This window comes from Chionomys nivalis, chromosome 26 (genome assembly GCF_950005125.1).
Source record: "Chionomys nivalis chromosome 26, mChiNiv1.1, whole genome shotgun sequence".
Classification (NCBI taxonomy): Eukaryota; Metazoa; Chordata; class Mammalia; order Rodentia; family Cricetidae; genus Chionomys; species Chionomys nivalis.
Window position 1 is genome coordinate 37,899,922 of NC_080111.1, and position 20,385 is coordinate 37,920,306.

General features: G+C 36.8%; 1 pseudogene; it reads right to left on the bottom strand.

Annotated features, from left to right (window-relative positions):
- Window positions 1–354: 354 nt before the first annotated feature.
- The window catches only part of LOC130866885 (olfactory receptor 13J1-like), a 64,220-nt pseudogene continuing 44,189 nt past the window's right edge, over window positions 355–20,385 (bottom strand).

Here is a 20,385-nt window from a genome sequence, read left to right on the forward strand (position 1 = left end):
GAGGAGCCATTTGTGACTGTCAGTCAGGAAATGATGAACTCTTAAGTAGTACTTAAAAGGGCACTCCCAGTGACCCACTGAGGACACATTAAGAAAGGAAATACTAATGTCTAATACGTATTTATTTTCTTGGTACTGGTCACACTATATAGCACAGGATGACATTAATTTAACCATCAATCTGCTTTAGACCCACAAATGCTGGTATTATAGTTGTGAATGAAGGAACCTAGCAAAGGCTGAAGTCTTGAAATTAGATCACATTAAAATGCTGGGCACTAGCTCAGACAAGGTCAGGACAGGATAAAACTGGGGAGTCAGATTGATAGATTTAGTGAGACTTAGACTGTGTCTCTACAGTGGAGGTCCCCATAGTTCTATAACCTGACCTGCATTGGTATTGGCATTTGATGACACAGACAGAAACTCAAGATCCCTATCTTTGCAGATCACTGCTCGCTTCACGGGTGTGAAGTCCACAATGCAGAGGACTGTAAAGACCATGTTAGAGATATAGCCCTTTGTGTTCATAGGTTTCATATTCATGAACATGATGATACTATAGAAAAATAGGACCACAGCAAGGTGCTCCAAGCAGGTGGAAAAGCATTTGCAGGGCCCGCCATCTGATAGCACCTTTAGGAAGGTGACCAGGATTGGCATGTCGGAAAGGCAAATGAGGTACTTGAGTAGAGGTAGCAGAAGGATGGCATCCACAGGACAAAGTCATTACTAACTGATGTGTCACCACAGGCCAGCTTCAGCACACCCAGGACCTTGCAGGTGAACTTTCTGAATACTTGGTGGCCATACAATGACAGTCCCATGGCAATGACTGTTTCTGTCAACTACCTGATGACATAAAATACCCAGAAGGCTCTTGTAGGAATTAAGAAAAACCTGTGGCTCATGTGCACAGGTACCTGAGTTGCTGACAAATTGCAAGGTAGTGATCACAGGCCATGATGACAAGCAGCAGGTACTCTGTGGAGCATGTGGAAAGTCCGATGCATCTAGATGTCACAGCCATCAGAGAGATAAACTTCTGGGATGAGAGTAGGTGGAACAGCATTAGAGGCACAAAAGTAGATGTGTAGCATATTTTCTAAATGGAAATATTACTCAAAAATTGTATATGGGTGTGTGTATGCAGGGATCCAACATGCACACAGTCATGAAGGCAGTGTTCCGAGCAGGGTCACCAGGTACATAACTGAGCACAGAGGAAAGAATAGGTCTTCCAGGGATGAGTAGTCAGAAAATTCCTTCAGGATAAATGCAGAGACTTTTGCCCTGATTCTGGGCTACATAATGCAGAGTTATGCCTGGATACACAGTAGAGTGGAAGCACAGAGGATGCAGTGTATTGAGAACACAAAAATTTTTAAGGTCTTTTCCAACATGGACACACATTCTATGATTTGGGGACAGTCTCCTCATCTTCTGTAGGTTACATCGCATCCATGTGAATAGTGAGGATAATTTCCTTAAGAGGGTATTTATGGAAGAATGAATAGGCAGAATCACAGAGAGCCACAGCCGAATGAGAAATAAAGATCTTTACTCTAGGACTTCTTAAAACGTTTAAATGGCTAATGTTTATTGGAAGCTCTCCAAATGCAATCTAGACTATGCATTTCCAAACTTATCTGAACTTACCTCCACTTCACCTCTTATCCTATCACAGAGAAATGACCTGCAAACATCATTTGAGAGCTGGTAGCCTGGATCAGATTTCCTAAAACTTACACACATACTGGAATTATTTGGAAGACTGTCAAAACACAGTGTGTTTTCCTTCCAGAGTTTCTGGCTTAGGGCAGATGTGTGCTGTTGCTGCTCTGATGACACAGGCATGAATGTCTCTAAAGGTCCTGCTGACTTTGCTGCAGCTCTAAGCCATGGCTTAAACTGTTCTCACTATCTGGAATATTTTTTATTTTTCCCTCACCTGTAGTAGCTGATCTGTCTCTTCTGGTTCTATTTAACACTGAATGCTTGTATCCTAGGAAGGGGGCAGACACTGACCTGTAAACCTGTGAGGAGGCACAGACGCAGAGAGATAATCTGTTAGGTGCTACAGCTTTAGAAGATGTCTTTTTGTGTTTACATCTCTACTTCTGAATCAGAAATGGTTTTAGAATTAGACAATGTCTATCCTTCTCTAAATCCAAGCATAAAGTTAAAAGAAAAATTCAAAACTCTATCTCATATCAACAGCCTTCTGGTATGGGACAGAAAGAAGATCAATTTTAAAGGAACATTTTACTTTCCTTCATGCCCATTTTGTCAATATCTTTTATCTTTCACTGAAAACATGTCTACATGTATAATGCTTATATTTTCAACAAAGAACAGCTTCTAAGAAGAAGACATTGGGGCCCCACAATGTCTCTACCTGCTTGATATGACGGCATGATGCTGATAGCACTATGAGACTGATTTGTGGGTACAAGCTGCAGATACGGTGCACCTTCTTACAACGTTCTTGCCAGAATTCCAAAAAGAACTACAAAAGAACCCTATTGAATACTCAGAAACTTTTTGCAATTATCCAAAACAACAATCTTGAAATTTAACCATCATTTTACCTTTATAATATCCCATAGAAAGAACATCACCCCCATGACATCTGGAAGCAATTCTAGAAGATGCCATTCTCTCTCCCAACAAAGTTTGTCTTCACAGTCAGGGACAACATTTAAGAGTTGATTATTACTCATATAGGACTGGGTGAAATTACATACACCCAGCGATCTCAAAAAGAGGGAAAATGGAATTGGATAATAGGTAGATTACTTACACTAATAACAGTTTGTAATAGAAAGAATACTTGTGAACTATTATTTATGGATTTACATTGCTATACACTTTTGTATATTGACACAAATTCAAATTATATTTATATTTTTATTTAGAATATTTGTAACAACTATACAAGGTTATTTTGTCAGATTGTATAAATGCATGATTCTACCTCTGTTTAAAACATATTTTTATTGACACAATTTTATGATATATTTATCATATTGCATTATATAACTCTACCTCTGATCAAGATTTTTATACATTGTTTACATTTTGAGGTCATTGTCTTTCTTTACTGCATAATTGTTTAAAGATTGTTTTATATTCTGATATGAATTCTTATTCTTCAACACTGTGATGAGACTTTGGTTGATTGCTCAGTTAGTTGTCTCTGTCATCTACTACACTTTTTGGAAGCTGCTAAACTGCACTACCTGCCTACTCAAGTAATATTATTGCTCTTTGCAGGCCTTTGATGGGGTTGAAGATGAGATAATCATACTTACCATCCTCTTATGATCTAATTAAGCCATTTCTACTACAACATGGACTCCTTAGGATAGAATGCTTATCAAACCATTAGGATGTATTCCTTCCTTAATATTGATTATGCTTATTGTAATTCTAACTTTATTTTGACATTTGTTTCTTGTGTACATAGTTTTGTATAAGGTTTGGAATTTCTTATTAAGTAAATGGGTAGGTGCTGTGAGAGCTCCTTCAGTCAATAGCTTTAAGATATCAATCCACTTGGGCATGGTCTCTTACAAGTATAAGTGAATCTGTAAAGTGTGTGGTTGCTTTCTTGAATCCAGCTCTTGTTTCTGGATGCTAGCTATAATGTATATAAGATCCATTGCCCTGTAGGTGCTCATCTGACGTATAAAAGCCCAAGATATTCTTACACCCTAACTTGGTGTTTTCAAAAGTCAAAGATTCAATTAGTACTCACATAGTTCAGGGTTTGTCACTCTGACTTGTACAGCCTTCAAAATTCATCATTACAATATAAACTCAGTGTTACATGATGAACTTAGAATGAATGCAACTATATTAAGTAAAATCAAACACTTCTGTCTCATGTGTTTGTATGTGTGATTATAGGTTTGGGAAGATTGGGAGGTATGGTACAAATCTTCTTTTGGAAAATGTGTGGATTGTTTTTAATTAAATATCATAAATCAGTCTGCCTTAGCAAGAGGAAGTATTTCATTCAACTACAAAATTAAGCAAAGTTCCATATTTCAGCTATTCATTTTATACTATTATTTTGTATAATTCACCCACGAACAGCTGTGTATCAAGGATTTTTTAATTGCTTTTTTATTCAACTATATATTTATCCACTACTCTCCCTTCGTCCCCCCTCCCTTATTCCCATGATTCACATGTTCCAAATTTACTAAGATCTTGTCTTTCTCTATGTCCTATATAGAATAGATTTATGTATGTCTCTGTTTGCTTCTTCTTTGTTGTATATGTTCTGGGCATTGTGAATTGTAGGCTGACTGTCCTCTGTTTTACATCTAAAAGCCACTTAGGATTGAGTACATATATTTTTCTTTCTGGTTCTGAGTTAACTCACTCTTTTATCATGTTTTCTAGATCCATAAATTTGCACATAAATTTCAAGATGTAATTGTTTTATCCACTGTGTAGTACTCCATTGTGTAAATATACCACAATTTCTTTGTCCATTCTTTAGTGGAGGGATTGTTTTCAGGTTCTGGCTCTGACTATGTTGCTGTGAACAGTTGAGCATTTGTCCTTGTGGTATGATTGAGCATCCATTGAGTACATATCCAAAGGGCATGGCTGGGTTTTAAGATAAGTTGTTTCCTAATTGTCTTTTATTCTTTTTTTTTTAATTTTTCATTCTCCAAGACATGATTTCTCTTTAGCTTTGGAGCCTGTCCTGGAACTAGCTCTTGAAGACCAGGTTGGCCTTGAAGTCACAGAGATCTATCTCTGTCTCCCAAGTGCAGAGATTAAAGGCATGCTAACAACCAGACAGGTGGCTTTCTAATTTTCTATGGAATGACCATACTGATATTCAAAGTAGCTGACTCAGTTTGTAACCCCATCAGCAATGGAGGAGTGTTCCCTTAACTCTACATCCTCTCCAGCTTAAGTTGTCACCAGCGTTTTGATCTTGCCTATTGTTACAGATGTAAGAGGGGAATCTCAGATTTGTTTTGATTTTCATTTCTCTAATGACTAAGGAGTTTGGAAATTTCCTTAAGTGCCTCTCAGTCATTTTATTTTATGTTTTTTTCTTTCTTTCTTTCTCTCTCTCTCTCTCTCTCTCTCTCTCTCTCTCTCTCTCTCTCTCTCTCTCTCTCTTTCTTCTTTTATACAAACAGGACCACCTGTCCATAGGTGGCATCACCCACAGTGGTCTCACCCCTTCCTATCAATCATTGATTTTGAAAATGCCTCACAGACTCAGTTACTGGCAATCCGATGGAGGCAATTTCTCAACTAGATTCCTTTTTCACAGATGTGTCTAGGTTTGTATAGAGTCATTCTATGCTATTGTAATCCTCATCTTTGAGAACAAAACAATTAAGATGAAAAAATTGAGTCATTTCTTCGACGTAGATCTTACTGCTCTTCTTTTTTTTCTTCTTATTATTTATTTATTAAAGATTTCTGCCTCTCTCAGTCATTTTAGATTCATAGGTTAAAACGTTTTTATTTAGGTCTGTACTCCATTTTTTATTTGATGACCAATTACTTAAGTTCTTTCTATGTTTTGAAGATCAGTATTCTGTCCAATGTGGGGTAGGTGAATATCTTTTCCCATACTACAGGCTGCCTTTTTTTTGTATTGTTGATCATGTCCTTTGGTTTATAGAAACTTTTGCTTCAGGAGATCTCATTTATTATTTTTCTCTTTGTCTGTGATGCCTGGGGTTATAATTTGAAAGTGGTCCTCTTTACCAATATGTTCAAGTGTACTTCCAATATTCTGTTTTATGTAGTTCAGTGTGTTTGTCTTTATGTTGTAGTCTTTGAACCATTGGGACTTGAGTTTTGTTCATGATGATAGATGTGGATCTACTTTCATTCTTCCCAACATTGATATTCAGTTATGCCAGCACCATTTGTTAAATATGTTTTCTCCATTTTATATTTTTTGGTGCTTTGTCAAAAATCAGGTATAGTAGGCAAGTGGACTGATATCTGGGTCTTAGAATCAGATCCATTAGTCCTCCTATCTGTTTTTGTGCCAACACCAGGCTCTCTTCAGTACTGTAGCTCTGTAGTCATCTAAAGAATTCAGAGAATGTGATACCTCGAGAAATTATTTTTTATATAGGATTGTCCTGACTATCTTGCATTGTTTTCGCTTTTCTATATGAAGTTGAGTGTTTGTATTTTGAGATCTGTGAAGAATTTTTCTGATATTTACATGGGAATCGTATTGAGCCTGTAGATTGCTATGTTGATTTCTAATTAACAAGGGCAAGGGACATCTTCCCATTCTCTGGTGTCTTCTTCAAAGATTTAATGTTCTTTTCCTACAGTCCTTTCACTTCTCTAGTTGGTAATTCCATAATATTTTATGTTTGTGGCTACTGTTAAGGGTGATGATTCCATCATTTATTACTTCAAGCCATCTTTCTTTTTCAGAAAATATTCCTTGTAACCACCTTCTACCTACCATTTTGATGACCACTCCCAATCTTCTGATAACCATAATTATACCCTCAACTTCTAAGGATACTTTAATACACAACATACAAATAAACATATGAGAGATTTGACTCTTCATGCCTCTCATATTTCAGTTAATGGTATCCTTTGAGCTTAAAAACATTGTTGAAATTTTTTAGGATTTTATGATTATGGTTTGAGAGCCAAATTGTGTTTCTTTCACTGGGCCTTTTTAATGTTTTGGCTGTGATCAGGGAGATGTTGTTTCGTTATCTAGTTCTAGGTTCAAAGACAAAGTTCTTTCCTTTGGCTCTGGTTTGAAGACCAAAGTTGGAATACCCTTCCTGTAACCAATAAGGTTTTATCCATTACTTTGCTGGTTCAAACTAAAATAAAGAGAGGTATAATGATTCATAAACAAATTGTTGACATTATCAAACTTTTTTCTACACAATAACTGATTTTGGTTAACTGACTGTAAGTGGCTTAACATCTGAGAGAACAATTTAAAATAAGCCCCCATTTTTTTCCTGAGGTCCAAAAGATTATGATAATACCCCCAAGCTTTCTCAGATGACTACACACAAAGTCTTACTCTTCTGTGAAGCACAAAACATTATGACACTGAATTCATTTATAGAGTTTCACTACAGTATGAATTTTTTCTCAAGTTTTTGAAAAATACACAAATTAACTTAAAGGTTTCTCTACAGAAGGGCTCATATTATGTATTTGGAGATGATTGTGAAAAAGAATTTACAACATTCTGTTCACAGGTGTGATGGAGGAGTTACTTTCATTTAATAAAGAAACTGCCTTGGCCCATTTATAGGCCAGCCCTTAGGTGGGTGGAGTAAACAGACAGAATGCTGGGAGAAAGAAGCCAAGTCAGAGAGTCGCCATGATTCTCCCACTCCAGACAGACGCAGGTTAAGATTTTTCCTGGTAAGCCAGCTCGTGGTACTACACATAATATTAGAAATGGGTTAGATCAATATGAAAGAGCTAGCCAATAAGAGGCTGGAACTAATGGGTCAGGCAGTGTTCAAAAGAATACAGTTTCCATGTAATTATTTCGGGGCATAAGCTAGCCATGCGGGCGGCTGGGTGCTGGGGATGCAGCCCCGCCGCTTCATATTACAACACAGGTGTCTCTAGAGTATGCTTGGATTTATAGAGGGACAGAGCCAGTGTCCATCTCCAAAACCAGCTTTATATATTCATTAATATACATCAACTTACAAATGGCACCCAATGAAATGATAGGATAAAAGTGTAGATTACTGAATCTAAAAAGCATAAAAGTATTTTGTAAACATTTTCTGAGCTTCCTCTTATAAGTTCTATTCAGAACGTCATAAAAAGTGGACCATTTCAGCTAACAAAGTTGGAACCGTTTTGAGCAGCTGGTATGCAAAACAGGTCTGGTAGTAGCACTATCATCATCATGCCATCATATCAACCAGGTTGAGTTGTTGTTGTGGGGCCCCAACTACTTCCTGGAAACTTCAAAATTACTTTAGGAAAATTCATTGTTCATTGTGGAAAACTTAAACATTATTTATATAGTCATATACAGACATATATATTCAGTGACATGTACAATAGAGACAAAAATAGAAATGTAGAAAATAAAAAATTTTCTAAATTCTTTTTTCTTTCTGTCCCATGCTCCTGACACGAGAGAGAAACTTTGAATTTTTATTTTAACGTTATGCTTGGATTTATAGAGGAACAGAGCCAGTGTCCATCTCCAAAACCAGCTTTATATATTCATTAATATACATCAACTTACAAATGGCACCCAATGAAATGATAGGATAAAAGTGTAGATTACTGAATCTAAAAAGCATAAAGGGGCATATATGTGTTGACATAAAAGTGTAGATCATTAAAATTAATTTTAAAAAGTAACTACTTATTTATATATTTTACATTGATATAGATATGGATGCTCCCATTTGATATAAACTTGACATTTTTATTAAAACATACTGTCTATGATTTTTATATTCTTAAACTATTTTACCTAAATCAACTCACTTAAATGTGTAATGAAAATTTCTAGTCCTTGAAAGTTATTATTATAAACCAATTAGGATATAAAGTACTGCATGTTAGTACTTTGTTATTTATTACAATTGAAATTATACTCAAGTTAGGTATGTTTTCAACATTCTATTGAATTTCATTAGCTGATTCAAATGAACATACTTTAGAAAAAATGTTTGCTGAAATAAAGCAAACTTTGTCGTCTTGGGGATTACAAATTACTTGTGAAAATATACAAAAATATGATTTTATTAATCAACACCATATAAAATTCTTTTACCAAAATTTGAGCCCAAAAGTTAAAAATTAGGAGAGATTATTTGTGGAATCTTAATAATTTTCAGAAATTGTTGCAAGACATTGACCATTTATATCCCACTATTGGAGTAAAAAATTGAAAACAGTAATTAGAACCAAACCATAAAAGGTGACAAAGATTTAAATAGTCAAAGAGAATTATCATCTAAAGCAGAGAAAAAATGGTTTAGTGGAAATAAAATTATAGGAGGCACTTATGGATTGTTTGGATCTGATGTTTGGTTACATTCAAGACTTTTTTTGATACAGGTTTCTCTGTAGCTTTGGAATGTGTTCTGGAACTAGCTCTTCTAGACCAGGCTGGCCATGAACCTACGTGCTGGGATTAAAGGCTTGAGCCATCACCTCCTGGCCTTCATTCTAGGCATTTTACACTCTATGCATTACCTACAGGAATTTTACTGCAGAGGAAAGATATTATCTTAAAATCGATATTTTTACCATATAAACAGACTAAAAAACTATAAAGTTATATGGAAAAAAATCTGAGTTGATTTTAAGAAGAAAATTGAAGCTTAATCTATTAGCAAGAATTGACCAAGTTTTAATTGTAGCACGTTTTACTAATGTTAAAATTGAATCTTAATGGACAGGAAGTAAACACTAGCAAAGAGCTTACAGTAATTTCTTGGGAGAGATTAACAACAAATATCCCTTTAGCCATAATATTAATGATCATATAGAGAAGAAACTAATTCTAGGGAAAGCTTCCATCTAGCTTCCTGTATTTAATTTTGGGTTTGAGTCTCTATCTGATAACTAGGCATACATAACAAATAATCATCCTTTAACCTCTTACAGATCTGCTCATATGACAATTAAAATGCTTACTTTTTTTGCAATGAAATATGAGCATGCATTACAGTGACCTGTGAAGTCTCCAAAAGAAGTGTGAGTCACACAAGGAAGATTTCAACTGCACTATGTAATTGTTTCACCATCTAAACATCAGATTTGGACTACAAACTGCTTAGGACAATATTAAAATGGTAAATTCAGATGATTGAGACAGCTGGGCTCATATGTTTTAATTAAGCAAACAGTTCATTTGGGAGGTTTGAGGAAGAGATGATGGGTAAAAACACAGACACGGTGAATGATGGAATTAAATCAAAGACCCAGATATTAATCCTCACACCTATGAACACCTGATTTTTGACAAAGAAGCTAAAATTATGCAATGAAAAATGAAAGCATCCACAACAAATGATTATGGCATAACTGGATATCAACATGTAAAGGAATGCAAATAGAGCCATATCTATCACCATGCACAATACTCAAGTCCAAAGGGGATAAAGACCTTAATATAAATCTGACCACACTGAAACTGATAGGAGAGAAAGTGAAAATTAGCCTTCCAAGCATGGAACAGAAGACCACTTCCTAAATATAACACCTGTAATAGAGTCTGAGAAGAACAATTAATAAATGGGACCTTCTGAAACTGAGAAGCTTCTGCACAGCAAAGGACACATTCAGTAACACAAAAAGGCAGCTTATTGAATGGGAATAAATTTCCAAATGCATATAAGAGAGAGGACTGATCTCCAAAATATATAAAGAACTCATGAAATTAAACATCAAAATTTCAAATAATTCAATTAAAAATGTGGTACAGAACTAAACAGAGAATTTTCTATACAATAATCTCAAATGGCCAAAATACACTTAAGGAAATGTTCAACATCCTTAGCAACCAGGGAAATGCAAATCAAAATGACTCTGCAATACCACCTTACACCTGTCAGAATGGCTAAGAGCAAAAACACCAATGACTGCTTATGCTGGAGAGGATGTGGGAATAAGGGGAAGACTCCTCCATTGCTGGTGGAAAGCAAATTGTACAAGCACTCTGGAAAACAGTATGGCAGTTTCTCTGAAAACTAGGATTCAACTTACCTCAAGACCCAGCAATACAAATGACAATGGTGTGAACTCCCTTATACATCAATATTGGTTGTAAAGTAAAGGATATTCATGCTATAGTCCACAGACACAGAGTTAGTTAGCAACAAAGGATCAAGGGAAGGATACATCAATCTCCCTGAAAGGGGCACTAGAAAAGTCTTCTGAATTGAATGGCGGTAGTTGGGTATGAAAACAGGAGAAATCAGGATCAGGGTGCTGGTATGTAGGGAGAATGGGGAAAAACTACAGGAATTGGGGAACATTTGGGCATTGTTACGGTACCTAGCACAGTAAATACTCATTAGATTGTATAAAAATGCCACTAGCAAGGACTTTTAGGAAAGAGGGATGAGAAGCCTGTGGAGTCTTCTCTACCAGGCAAAGTATTCAATGTTGGGACTGGGACACCACCCAGCAACAGTTACATCTACATCTAGTCCTGCTTGCAAGATATGTTGAGTTATTTGTTCCGCAGAACTTGTAGGAGTAAACAACAAATTACTCGTGAAACTTCAGGCTACTCGTGAAACTTCAGGCCTATTCCATTAGAAGGAGACAATGCCCATCCTACTTGGATGTCTAAGCCCTGAAGCTCACTATACTACAGGTCTATGATAGAACCAAACAAGACAGGAAAAAAGTTCATGAAATGATTTCTCATGATATTCTGTTATTCTCATAGAATGGTGCCTCAGCCAATTGTTATCAAACTGGCCTAATCCAAGAATTCAAAGCAGCAGGAGCAGAGACAGGCAGACAAGCAATAAGAGGAGCTAAGGAGACCCTGCTGGCAATGGGGAGGAAGTGCCATAGCAACAGCCTCCCACCTTGGTTGAGGACACTAGGTTAACACAGCCCACAGAATCAACTAAGCAGGAGTTATTGATGGTCACAGAGACTCGTGATCCTCTAGGGGCCTGTGCTAAATGCTTAGCATATATGATATCAGTTCATACTTTGGTGTTTTGTGGGACTGCTAAGACTTGGTGCGTGTATATGTGGGGGTGTACTTTAACTCATTTGACAGCTTTTGAGACCACTTTTCCTCATACTGGGTTTCTATATCCAGGCTTTATATGGATTCTGCGTAGTCTTACTTTAACTTGTTGTACCATGTATGTGGGCTGGTTTTCCATGTCTACTTTACAATGACCTAGAGACATCAGAGATTAGGGAGCCTCAGAAAAAAAAATGCTTCCATGGGATTCAGAAATGAGGCATTCTCTCAATGACTGATCAATGGTAGAGGGCACAGTCCATTGAGAGTTATGCCATCCCTGCCCTGGTATTGGGTTCTATAAAAAGAGAGGATAAGTCCTATGAAGTAAGAAAGTAAGAAGCACTCCCCTGTCACATTTGCATCAATTCTTGACTCAAGGATCCTGCCCTCCTTATGTTCCTTCCCTGATATTCTTTAATAGTGCACAACAATATGGAAGTACAAGCCAACTAAACCCTTTTCACCTAATTTTGCTTTTTGTTCATGGTGTTTCATCACAACAGCAGAATCCCTAATTAAAACAAGACACCATGTTTTGTTGATATGTATGAGATTCTAAAGGTAAAAAAGAAGAGAGATTTGGGGGAAATGTGAGACTGAGATGAATTTTGGAAGGAAGCACTGCAGTCAAGGTAAAAAAAAAAGAAGAAACAAAAGACTCATGAAAGAGAGGAATGAGGACAAATCAGGGAAGATTGGGTCAAGGAAAGATGAAAATTCAGCAGAGCAAATGCCAAATCCTGTGGTTCTCTCTCAGGTACATGGGGCTACATATTTTGTTTGTTTGGTTTTTTGTTTTTGTTTTGTGTTTCTTGAGACAGGTTTTCTCTATAGCTTTGGAGCCTTTCTTGGAACTAGCTCTTGTAGACCAGACTGGCCTTGAACTCACAGAAATGCACCACCAATGACTGGTGAGGTTTCACTTTCAAAGGGTTTACTTAATTAGTTCTATCCTTACTGAAGCCTTAATCTAATTGATATTTAAAATAAAAACTCAGACCAGGCAGTTGTGGCACACACCTTTAATTCCAGCACTTGGGAGGCAGAGACAGGAAGATCTCTGTGAGTACAAGGCCAGCCTGGGCTACAAAATGAGTTCCAGGACAGGCTACAAAGCCACAGAGAAACCCTGTCTCAGAAAAACCAAACTAAACTAAACTAAACTGAAATAAAATAAAAACTCAGGAGTCAGATAGCAGGGTAAGAACTTGAAAGATCAGAAAATCAATTATCAGCCCCTGGTGACTACTATCTCTTCAATTTCTCCATGCAAGAAAAGAACTCAAGCCTGCCTTAATAATCCTGACTCCTGGTTAAAGTCCTCCAAACCACCAGGGTAATTTACACTCAGGTTGTTGTTAGCTCTGTCCTGACTCCAAGCAAGCTTTATTATGAGAACATGATCAAAATGTCATAATTTCCCCTTTCTTACTAAATAAAAAGTGAAGGATTTAAGTAACACAGTAAAGCTATAATCAAAATATACAACAACTATGTACAAATATATATAGGAAACAATGACCAATCCATTTGTATTTGGTAAATTTAGAGAAAATACTTTATTATCTATCCTATCTAGGTAAGTCCAAAGTGTTGTACCTAAATCATTCTTTATCCCAACCTAAAATAAACTTTTTATATCTCTTAACCTTACATATTTCATGCTAGTTTCTGAGTTGTTTCAATTTGGTAACAGAGAAACTACAATTATCTAGTATTTAACTCCATTAGAAACCTAAGAAGGATATAATACCTCCTGAGTAAACAGAAAGTATAGTGTTTATCTATCTCCATGCAGAAATCTCAAGTCCAAATAGATTAAAACATAAAACCCACCACATTGAACTTCATAGAAGTGAAATTGGGAAGTTGTTGTAAGGAGCATATGGATATAGCTGGACACATGCACACCCTTGGGGTATGACTGAGAAACATTTAGGTATATACCCAAAAGTGGTATTGCTTGGTCTTGATGTAGGTTGTGTCATAATTTTCTGAGAAATAACCCATCTGATTTCTAAAGTGATTGTACCAGTTTGCATGCCCACCAGCAATGGAGAAGTTTTCCCTTCACCCCACATCCTCTCCAGCATAAACTGTCCTCAGTGTTTTTGATATTGGCTATTCTTACAGGTGTAAGGTAGAATCTCAGAGTTTTTTTACATTTCTTAATGTCTAAGGACATTGAGCACTTCCTTAAGTGTCTTTCAGTCATTTTATAGAAATTTGTTGAGAGTTCTCTGTTTAATTCTGTACAATTATTTTTCTATTGGCTTATTTGTTCTTCTGATGACCAGTTCCTTGAGCTCTTTATATATTTTGGATATCAGCCCTCTGTTTGATATAGGGTGGAAGAAGACCTTTTTCCATCCTGTAGGCTGCCGTTTTATTGAACATTTCCTCTGCTTTTCAGAAAGTTCTCAGTTTTAGGTGGTCCCATCTATTAAATATTGCTATTAGTGTTCATGGTGCTGGGATTATATTTAAAAAGTGGTCTCCTGTACCAATGTGTTCAAGTCTACTTCAATATGGAGGAGGGTCATCTTTCTATCTGTTGCTTTCATTAATAGAGAAACTGCCTTGGCCGTTTGATAGGACAGAAAATTAGGTAGGTGGAGTAGATAGAACAGAATGCTGGGAGAAAGAAGCAGATTCAGGCAGTTGCCATGATTCTCCCACCTGACACAGACGCAGGTTAAGAATCTCCCTGGTAAGCCACCAGTTCGTGGTGCTACACAGATTATTAGAAATGGGCTACTCAAGATGTGAGAATTAGCCAATAAGAGGCTGTAACTAATGGGCCAGGAAGTGTTTAAAAGAATACAGTTCCTGTGTAATTATTTCAGATAAAGCTAGGTGGGTGGCAGCCCGCCACTTCTCACAATATATCAACACTATTTGTATTAGCCTGGTAACAACTTAAAAACTCCCTGACCAAAGAATGGATGAGGAAAATGTACTGCATTTACACAATTAAGTACCACACAGCAGAAAAAAATAATGACATCTTGAAATTGCAGGCAAATTTATGGGTCAAGAACACATCATACTGAGTGAGGTAACCCAAACCCAGAAAGACAAATATACAATGTCCTCACTCATAAGTGGCTTTTAGACCTAAAGCAAAGAAAACCAGCCTACAATTCTCAACCCCAGAGAACCTAGATAACAAAGAGGAATCTATGTGAAATACACATGGATATAATCTACATGGAAAGTAAAAAAAGACAATCTTCTGAACTAATTGGGAGCATGGGGATCATGGGAGAATGTAGAAGAGGGGAGGAAGGGAGGAGAGCAGAGAAAAATATATACCTGAATAAAAACAATTTTAAAAAACCAAAATATGATAATAAGTACTGACTGCCTAGACAGTCAGCCAAGATTCCACTGCACTGCTCGACTTTTAACTTTAGCCTCTACACCTAGAAGATCTGACCAAGTTTCTGTGAAGCACAAATTTTGAAGGATTCTCCTGCTTTGCCACGGCAATGTTCAACTGTCACTTTCTTTTGTGTCCTGCCTATCTAACTTGGACAGTATACTGTCAGTAGTTAAGTCAAAGGGCAGTTTCTTGCCAGTGTCTAAGTCTTGCCAGCAAGAAAGTTATCTACATTTAGTCATTTATATGATATCCATCATTTCTCTGAAGTAGATTGGTGTTGTCAGGAACAGACATGTCTTGCCATAAAAGCCTTATATAATCATAACATCTTAAATGCCATATTTTGAATAGGAAATGTTTGATGATTTATTTAAAATGTATTTTTGGCCAGGGAGTTATGGTGCATGTCTTTAATCCCAGTACTTGTGTGGCAAAAGCAGGTGGATCTCAGTGTGCTCAAGGCCAGGCTGGTCTACAAAGTGATATCCAGGACAACCAGAGTAATACAAAGGAACCCTGTCATGAAAAAAATTAAAAATGAAATGTCTTTTTGTTTCACCTTGAAAGCCTACCTAACATGACTATAAGTATGATTATAATATGTAACTATTAACTTGTAATTTTATTAATTTAAATAGCTTGTAATAGTAATTTTCAGGACTAGAGATTTATTTTACTTCGTAAAGTGACTTGTTGGGAAGAAAACCCTACATAAGAGTAAAAATGTATGTACAGTATGTTTTATTAAAAATAACCTTGATTTTCCATGAATATACACAAATATGTTAAATAAGATTAGAAACATCTACAATATAAGAAAAATAATCTCAAATATGTATTAATATACAAAAATCCATACTAATGTAAAATATTTAGTATAAATAGTTTTTATTTAAAGTCAAATTACTAATCTATCATTTATCCTATAATTTCTATATCTTCCCTTTTTCTTTTCAGAACAATATAACTAAATATTATCTTCTTTGTTTATATTTTTTACCATTACCCAAAGTAACTTGTTACCACCTCCACCTCAATGATGACTTAAATCATGACCTAATGAATGACAAAACTGCTTACCCCAACTCTTGGGAATATGGAAACCATACTTTTGAAATTATTTTTTGTTGTCTGTGGGCAATGGCATCTATAAGGGTCCCTGAAATAAACTTAGGATAATTTCAATTCATGGGAGAATTGCCTGTATTATCTCTTGTCCAGTCTTTGTGTAATGGCAAAGTGGAGGAATTGTCTCAAGTTCTGGCTAGTGTAGTGCATGAGGATGATCTTAGATAGTAATCTTAAAATTGTCCTGAATAATTTATAGCCCAAAGCTGACCTTTGGAGGAGGGTAGTCAGTTTAGTGGCATTACCACACTCTAGGAGGAATCAATGTTGTGGGGCCCTAAGCCCCTCTTTAAGATTGTAATGGTCACTGCTAAGAATGATTGTGGTTTACTGTACAAAACATTTTAAGTGCTGTATGTAGTAAAGCTCAAAGCAGTTAAAGGAACATAGTTTTTTATTTATATACAGAATTCAAAAAGTTAATTTGAAGTTACTTGATCGAGATTTAGACCCAAAATCATGAACAGGAATTAAGAAGAAGCCTTTTATTTAAATTAGATTTTAGATGTAGTGAAAACTGATCTTATTCATAAACCCTGTAGTCAGATAGTAGGGCTGAAAGCTGAAAGATCAGAGAAGCACAGCATCCAGTCACTAGTTCTTAGCTCTATAAAGTTCTCAGTCCAATGTGAGAGCCCATGTGTGACTCAGTTTCCATCTGGAGTCATTTCAGACTTAAAGATTCTATTTGAGTCCGAGCATGCCTGCTGTTCTTCTTGTAGTAACCTTGAGGGCTGTGAATAACATCTGTGTTAGCCAACAGAAAAAGTAGTTTGCCCAGCTCAAAGAGTCCATTTTTTCTATTAAGATTTCGGCTAGTGTAGGCCAGCCAGGGGCATTCCTTTTTAGTGATTAGAAGCTGCTTAGCTGAATCACATAATGCCCAGGTTTGAGCTATCTCCAAGCACAGTGCAGGGAGGTGGGGAGCTGACTGTATTGCTTTTTTATCTGCCTTTTGACTGTGTTTAGTATATATGCTGGCTGAGAAATAAACTCGGGCTGCTTCCTATTGACCTTTCATACTCTAGGTCTAACCTGTGTTTCTGTCTTCATTTCTCTTAATCTAACTTTTCCTCAGCCTCAGGATCCCCACCAAGGGAACCTTGAGATGAATTCTACTAGACAGACCAAAGGGGTTATCCTATCTCTATAAGTCCTTAGACGGAATGCTGTTTCTACAAAACACACAATCCTCAGGTCCTCTCTTGTACCACCTTATATTTCTGTCTCTGCCCAGGCCAATTCCTATCTGCAACTCCTTAGTGAAAGGATTGAAGATATGAGACACCAGCATTGACTCTACAACAAAATAGTGTGACTACTGGGATTAAAGGTGTGTGTCAGTATTGCCTGTGGTGCAAGGCGGGCCATGGCATCTCTTTTACTTTATGATCTTCAGGCAAGCTTTATTATTAAAATATACGTGAAAAAATAAGATAAAATAATTAGAAGCAAGCATCTGAGATCAAGAAGAGAAAAGTAAAACTGTTGATTATCAAAGCGTATAAAAAATATTCTGAGTACAAACTGGGGAAGGTCCATCATTTTCACAATAAATGATATAATTAAATTATGGTTCACAAAATCAACAATATGGATGACACCATTGACAAACCAAGGCACAAATACAAATCTACACACACACACACACACACACACACACACACACACACACATATATATATATATATATATACTATTGTTTCTTAAGGAAGAACAAGGTTCTAATCAAAATCACTGAATCACTGGCCATCACGCACGCTGTACACTCCTGGTCTCTCCTTTACCAATAATAGAAAATGGGTTCGGTGAGAAGAGCTGTTTCACCAAAATGTACAATATTCACTTGAAGTCTTCTGATGTTTTTCCTTACAGAAAATAGATTTGATTACTGAAAGCATCACATTTTCTTTTGACAAAGAAAATGATGTCTGTTAGGATCACTTACCATGTTATTTCCTACAACTGGTGATAGAATCCAAGTCTGCATCACAATGAGAAAATGAAATCTTTTAAAATGGAATTTCAAGAGAACAGATTTTTAAAGAATCAGTGTACATGTAAATCAACTTGATTTACTCCAACTGCTTGGTGTTCCAAGCACTTTTGAAAGTAAGGTTACTGGTATTTTTTGTGTATGTTTGTGTATTTTTTGTGTATGATATTCGCTCTATGATTGCTAGAAGTGATCAAAGCTTCAGGGAGTCAGGGAGATAGAGGAACAGGATGAGAAATTAAAGGAGCTACAAAATGAGATAGAGAAGCAGATAAATCAGAGTACAACCTCAGGCAATGCTGGCTCAATGATCACATCTCTTGGGGGAAAGATGGAGGCTGAATCCAGTTCCATCTATCTTGTCAATGTGGACCATGGTGCAACAGCAGAAGAGCTGGAAGCTCACTTTCATGGCTGTGGTTCAGTAAACCGTGTTGCTACAGTTTGCGACAAATTCAGTGGCCTTGCCAAAGGGTTTGCATATATAGAATTCTTAGACAAAGAGTCAGTGAGGACTTACCTGGCTTTAGATGATTCCCCGTTTAGAGGGAGACAGATCAAGGTGATTCCCATCAGCACAACAGACTGGTTTCCCATGTGCCCAATACTGTGCCTGAACTACCAATTACAAAAGCTCCCAATCTTGATTCTAGAGTGGTTTAAACAGCTGGCCCTTGGATCAAAAAAAGAATTTAAAAAATGAAAGAAAAACAGAAGGTGGAAAATTATTTTTTAAAAAAGATATACTGTGGAAGTGGGAGAATCCCATAACTAACTGAGGAGGGACCTGCTCTGGGCAGCAGGGCAGGCACAGGGAGTGACATATTCCCTCTGGAGATTCGATATGGACACTTCTCAAATGTGCAACCTGCTTCTGGTTTTCCTGCTCCACTTCGCTCTCCTTGGGCCTGCTCAAGTGTAGGTGGGCTCGGATGGTAGGAGGCCTTTTTTTTTACCTAGAGCCCTGGAGGGCACCAATCTGTTCAGCTTATTTTCTTCCTTAGTCTTCTCTCTGTCTTTTGTAATCTCTGCCTGCTCCTGATTTACCAGGTCTAGGCATTTCCTACCCTTCTTTCCTCGGAGCTCCTGCCTCTCCAGTTTATCTGGTGAATTCTTTTTTGGTTCTTTTTTGTTTATTTTTGTGTCTTGAATGTCTTTCTATACAGATTTTTTGTAGCGGAAAGAACTCACTCCCAGTGGATTCAGTGTAAATTCCACTTACCCCAGGGGGAAAACATTACTTTGTTTTGGGAAGTTTTACAGTGCTGTTTTTTTTTTTTGGGGGGTGGGGGGCAATGTTGTTGTTTATCAGGTGTTCTTTTTTGTATTATTTTTGTTTACATTTTTTATTTTTATTTGGAAGAAATGGAAAGAAGTGCGAATAAGGAGGTGGGAGCTGGATTTTGTTTATTTTTTAAACTCAATCATAAGGAATGGGTTTTTTTTAAAAATAATGTGTCATGAGGAAAGTTGTTTATGAAAAAAAGAAAAATTATTTAAAATTTATTTCTCCTACATGGATTATGGCCCAAGATGTTGATTATGCTCTATCTACCTGCCTAAGATAAGGCACACCTGAGAAATGTATGCAGATCAGAAACTCCTTTGTTCCCTGGAACTAAGCTTCACTGGATCACACCATTCCAGCTAGTGGAACCATCATATTAAAAGCGTTCTGAACATGCATTGCTAGAAGATCAATATCATCATTTCCAACCAGTTCCTAAACTATTTGTAATCTTTATAACACAAATCTGAAATTGGAATGCAAGATTGAGAACTTCAGGAATCTAGACCTTCAGTTTTCTAATGTCTCTTCCCAATGCACACCAAGAGCAGTGCCCATGTGTGTACTCTGGACAATCACCACCATATCCTGAATTTCCAGAGACTCCCTGGCCCCAATAAATTCATAAACAGGGAGGCTCAGAGGACAAGGGACACTGCCAACATGAACCACACAGACCAACATAACTACAGTCTTGCTCATAATCAGTCCAAGTCACAGCAGAAATGACAGTTCAACAGACCTCAACACCCAAAACTCACCATGGTATAGCTTGTGATCTTCCTTACTACTTCTACTGCAGAGGCAGAATAAAATGATGGAAAGAACCCACAAATTGT